Source organism: Amblyomma americanum, chromosome 4 (assembly GCF_052857255.1).
Source record: "Amblyomma americanum isolate KBUSLIRL-KWMA chromosome 4, ASM5285725v1, whole genome shotgun sequence".
NCBI classification, from domain to species: domain Eukaryota; kingdom Metazoa; phylum Arthropoda; class Arachnida; order Ixodida; family Ixodidae; genus Amblyomma; species Amblyomma americanum.
In genome coordinates this window covers 92,583,842-92,589,725 of record NC_135500.1, presented here as the reverse complement: position 1 = coordinate 92,589,725, position 5,884 = coordinate 92,583,842, and the positions used below count along the sequence as shown (strand labels likewise).

Below are 5,884 nucleotides of genomic sequence, written 5' to 3'. Positions count from 1 at the left end.
CAGTACACTCAGTACAGTGTACTGTGATTTTACTTTTTCATTGCCGATTCTACGTCCTCGTAGGAAATTTCAACGGTCTGGTCATCATGGCTGGATGTAGGTGCGTAGGCCTGCACCACTTTCAGCTTGTACCTCTTATTAAGCCTAATTACAATAGCGGCTGCCCTCTCGTTAATTGTATAGAGCTCCACTACATTGCCAGCTATATCCTGATTAATGAGGAATCCTATACCCAGTTCTAGTCTACCCCTAATCCGCGATAGCACAGTATGTGTCCGTCCTTTAGTACTGTATACGCCTCACCTATCCTCCTAACTTTGCTAAGCCCTATCCCATCCCATTTAATTCCCGTTAGTTCCTCGAAAAGTACTGCTAGGCTAGCCTCACTAGATAAAGTTCTAGTGTGAAGCGTTGCCGAGTTTAGATTTCAATGGCGGCCTGTCCGGAGCCAGAAATTCTTACCATCCTCCGCTGCGTCACAGGTCTGACCGTCGCCGTGGTCAATTGCTGCGCAGCCGCCGGGGACTGAGGGCCGAGGGTTAATTGGTTTGTTCATAAAAGGCTGTGGCCAAGTCCTGTTCTGGTGAGGGAGTGTGTTGTCGGTTCTGGTCACCGAGATCGGGCCGCACCCTAGGCCTCGTTATGGAATTCCATCTACGAGCGGTTTTTTTAAACCCGGTGGAGAATTGCGCGGCACCATGATTTGAACCCTGGTCCTCTTGCGCGCGAGGCGGACGCTCTACCTCTACGCCATCGCTCAGTAATCTTTGCCAGAGCTATGATGAGCTCCGCAAGCAGCGTGCTTCTACGCGACGCTTCAGTGTCTGCGATGAGGCCTTCTTCACCCTGGCCCTGGGTGGTCCTACTCCTGAGGACTCTCCTCTGCTTCACCAAATAAAATCCTTCGTTTGCGAAGAGGTTGCCTGCCAGCTGTCCCTAATTTCACATTTTCAAGACCCCGCCCGCCGTGCTCCTTACTCAGCCCCATCTTTGGCCCCTACCATACGCCGTGTCGTGCAGGACCATGTCGCTGATGTTCTGCCGTCTAGCCCTGTGCTCCCACCAGTGACAGCACCCCTAACGTATGCCCAAGCGGTGGCCAGGCCTCGACTTCAGCCGCCACTCGATTCCTACCAGGCCGTTCTTTCTCTCTGTCCTCCACCACCATCTGAGTCCCTGTCTCATGCTCTGTTCTCAAGACCCTGCCCACATCCTACGAACACTTGGCGTACTGGGGACAACTGACTGATCAACTACACCCCTGGTCTGCCCGGCCATGTTGCGCGGCTTTGCCGCCAGCGCCTTCTGCCCATTCGACCTGATCTGCGCTCCTACCTGTACGATGCCGAACCATCCTCGCCAAGAAGGCCACGCTACTCCCCTTTGTGTCCGCAGATCGCCAAATTTACTCCACTCGCCCATCGCCTTCCCCTCGTCACCGTTCCCCTTCTTCAATGCTGCGACGTTCTAACTCCGCCCTTGAGGGAAACTAACAGTCGCAGTTTCGGGGGCAAGAATTGCGCTTGTTTCGAGCTCAAGTCCTGCGTGTCGTCCCGCTATTGTAATCACAGTGTTCGTGGAAGGCGCCGCAGTTCTCGCTCTCGCCGGCACGGGCGCTGCAGTACTCCTCCGCACTGCCTCTTCACAGCACATTCATCTCTCAGCCGCGTGTACGGCTCGTGTTCTCATTCAAGGTGTTTTGTACACCGTCCAGTTTATTGTTATGTCGCATTGCTCACATGACATCATCCTGGGATGCGACTTCTTTCGAATCACCGTGACGTTATTGACTGTGACCGAGCGAAAATTGCCTTTTCTCCGCTGTGTGACGACCCTTGCGCGACGTACCCACCCAGTCTGCCAAACTTCTTGATACCGACAATCATCCGTTTTCTGCTGCCCTCGTACCACTCTCCTGTGCGGGCGTCACTCAATAAAACAATTTCTGCACGCCTACCACAGCCGTGGCCTTGAGTTTGAGCGCTCGTCTCGGCTTCGGGAGGCCGGGGGTTTTATCCCCGCGGCCGCTCGTTAATCGAGCACCTCTATCAATTGTAGGGGTGCGTTTATTATGAATCCTTAGAGACGCTGTGTTGGACCTTGCAGGGTATTCAGACAGAGCAAGCACCAGGAGAGCGGGGCAACTTGGTCTTCAGGCGAAGCGTAGTTCGGCACATGCCAGCAGCGGAATCGGCGACAGTTAATGCACTACAAGTTTAATATTAATATAACTGACGGGGGGGGGATATATTCACCGAATTCTACTGTTAATATATGTCTATTAGAGTTTAACCTGTCAAAGCTACTCAGGCTACGAGGGGCACCAGAGTGGAGGGGTCCGGGTAATTTCGACCACCTAGGGTACTCTACGTTATAGTATAACGTAGGGTGACATCGCACATTACACGGGCCTCTAGCATTCGCCCGCATCGAATTTCGACCGCCCTGGCCGCGACATAACCTACTTCTTTCGGATCAGCGCAGAAATTTGCGCCTTTTCGCTTCTTATTATAATAAACTAAAGAGTGATAGGCCATCAGGCTGCAGTGCATGATGCACGTTATTTAGATTATCTCACGGGCTTTATTCCTTTAGGCCCTAAATTTTTTATTTTGGTCACATATTTTTTTTTGTCTGTTTTTAAAGTGCCTAAGGACCCATAGCCATGTAGTAAAAATGAAAGCTCGAGGTGGAAGTATATTCGATTTACAGGCATGGTGCCAAAATGGCACATCAGGGCTCAGTGAGTGCCAAATGCGATCTGACCCATTTCGTTTACCGCAATCGACAACAAAGAAATGATTGGAGAAATTCTTATTTTTCCGTCTGAAGAATTATAAAGAAGGTTGTTTTTTTTAGTTTGGAATGGATAGATAGATCTTGCAGCTGCCACAAAAAGACGCCGCTTTCTCCTGTTTACCTTGCGTTTTGTATCATACCTCCACGTTCTTGGTGCTGATAGGCTTGTGTTTCAGCTTGTGCACGTCACGTAAGCAACACACAAGTTCCGAACTTCGGTATACTTCCTGGAAGGCGACTGCGGACAAGATGAAGGCTTTCGATAAATCTGTAACGCCCTCGTGTATCGTGTTTCATGAAGTGCTATCGTAAGGCCCCGCGCGGAGCGCGGCGCATTTAAGTTCTAAGCTTGCGTAGGGCACATTGCATCTGGATTTCGCCTGTTATCAAACTATCGTTTATGTAGAAGAATTCATAAACTGGAAGATAATCTATCATTTCTGTATTTTAACCAAATTTTGTCCTATCGGCATCACAGTTCACGCATTTCCATTCAACTGTGTGGTGTAAGGAAGAAGTAGCAGCAGCACGGTAGGAATGGGTTGAAGAAGCCGATGTATAGCAAATTTTCAGGCATGGGCCTGTTTTCAAACCAGCTATTTACTATAGAAGATCTCATAAACTGGAAGATGACCTGTCGTGTCTGTATCTTGATTAAACGCTGTTCTCTACTCGTGAAAAGAAATTCTCTGTCATTCCTAAGCTTACGCAGCGAAGATATTGTCGGCCGAGAACAAATCAGATGCAATTTATGTGCACACCTCATATGCTTTCACAAGAAATCTGTCTGTCTGTCTTTTACTGCCAGGAAAAAAGAAAGGAAAGTGCACTGGCCTGCTCACTGGCTCAAGCCGAGCCACAATCGCTACCACGTGCAGATAGAAGGAGAGTTGAAAGATGGAATAGAAAGACAGGATAGTAAAGACGCGCTCAAGACAAGGCCGATCCCGGAGGCAGTGCAATACCGGGCCAACCGCTGCCTGCCTGCCTGCCTGCCTGCCTGCCTGCCTGCCTGCCTGCCTGCCTGCCTGCCTGCCTGCCTGCCTGCCTGCCTGCCTGCCTGCCTGCCTGCCTGCCTGCCTGCCTGCCTGCCTGCCTGCCTGCCTGCCTGCCTGCCTGCCTGCCTGCCTGCCTGCCTGCCTGCCTGCCTGCCTGCCTGCCTGCCTGCCTGCCTGCCTGCCTGCCTGCCTGCCTGCCTGCCTGCCTGCCTGCCTGCCTGCCTGCCTGCCTGCCTGCCTGCCTGCCTGCCTGCCTGCCTGCCTGCCTGCCTGCCTGCCTGCCTGCCTGCCTGCCTGCCTGCCTGCCTGCCTGCCTGCCTGCCTGCCTGCCTGCCTGCCTGCCTGCCTGCCTGCCTGCCTGCCTGCCTGCCTGCCTGCCTGCCTGCCTGCCTGCCTGCCTGCCTGCCTGCCTGCCTGCCTGCCTGCCTGCCTGCCTGCCTGCCTGCCTGCCTGCCTGCCTGCCTGCCTGCCTGCCTGCCTGCCTGCCTGCCTGCCTGCCTGCCTGCCTGCCTGCCTGCCTGCCTGCCTGCCTGCCTGCCTGCCTGCCTGCCTGCCTGCCTGCCTGCCTGCCTGCCTGCCTGCCTGCCTGCCTGCCTGCCTGCCTGCCTGCCTGCCTGCCTGCCTGCCTGCCTGCCTGCCTGCCTGCCTGCCTGCCTGCCTGCCTGCCTGCCTGCCTGCCTGCCTGCCTGCCTGCCTGCCTGCCTGCCTGCCTGCCTGCCTGCCTGCCTGCCTGCCTGCCTGCCTGCCTGCCTGCCTGCCTGCCTGCCTGCCTGCCTGCCTGCCTGCCTGCCTGCCTGCCTGCCTGCCTGCCTGCCTGCCTGCCTGCCTGCCTGCCTGCCTGCCTGCCTGCCTGCCTGCCTGCCTGCCTGCCTGCCTGCCTGCCTGCCTGCCTGCCTGCCTGCCTGCCTGCCTGCCTGCCTGCCTGCCTGCCTGCCTGCCTGCCTGCCTGCCTGCCTGCCTGCCTGCCTGCCTGCCTGCCTGCCTGCCTGCCTGCCTGCCTGCCTGCCTGCCTGCCTGCCTGCCTGCCTGCCTGCCTGCCTGCCTGCCTGCCTGCCTGCCTGCCTGCCTGCCTGCCTGCCTGCCTGCCTGCCTGCCTGCCTGCCTGCCTGCCTGCCTGCCTGCCTGCCTGCCTGCCTGCCTGCCTGCCTGCCTGCCTGCCTGCCTGCCTGCCTGCCTGCCTGTTGCTGCCTGCCTGTTGCTGCCTGCCTGTTGCTGCCTGCCTGTTGCTGCCTGCCTGTTGCTGCCAGGAAGAAAGAAAGGGAAGTGCACAGGCCTGCTCACTGGATCAAGCCGAGCCACAATCACTACCACGTGCAGATAGAAGGAGAGTTGAAAGATGGAATAGAAGGACAGGATAGTAAAGACGCGCTGAAGACAAGGCCGATCCCGGAGGTAGTGCAATACCGGGCCAACCGGTGGCGGAAGTGAAGCAACCTTCAAGCACACCGCCACATTTCCAAAAATAAGTATAATATGTTGGGTTCAAATGGGACCCGTATCAGATATTCCTCAAACCACCACCCGATGGTTACGGGAACCCTGTCATGCTGTCTGTCTGTCTGTCTGTCTGTTGCTGCCAGGAAGAAAGAAAGTGCACAGGCCTGCTCACTGGCCCAAGCCGAGCCACAATCGCTACCACGTGCAGATAGAAGGAGAGTTGTAAGAGGGGATAGAAAGACGGGATAAAAAGAAATCAGCCAAACACGTTACATTACTCCAAGCGTCGAGGGTGTTCTACACATGCTGCATGAGCGGTGGTGCGCGATTTTCAGTGTGCATACCTCGGTCGCTTCATGCACTCACTGCCGTGCTCAGAGGGGGAGGCGAGCGTTTGAAAAAAAATGAAATAAAAGCGCAACATCAGGTCTGCATTTTTTATCCCTATTCCCCCGCTCCGGTTGCTGTTGACATCTGCAATGTCATCCGCATTGTCATTTCCAGGCTTGATTTGAACGTTCACCTGGTGTGATAGCGAAAAATTCTACTTTTTAGCTCATCAGAAAGCTAATTTGATGATTTAGTGCATTTGCTGCGATGAAAATTCATGACAGCAGCCTCACAAACACACCAGTATAGGCGTATCCGCA

The 5,884-nt window shown here is 54.9% G+C and overlaps 1 pseudogene; it reads right to left on the bottom strand.

Annotated features, from left to right (window-relative positions):
• Positions 1-5,167: 5,167 nt before the first annotated feature.
• Positions 5,168-5,303, bottom strand: LOC144130697 (U2 spliceosomal RNA; annotated as a pseudogene).
• Between the last annotated feature and the right edge of the window lie 581 nt (positions 5,304-5,884).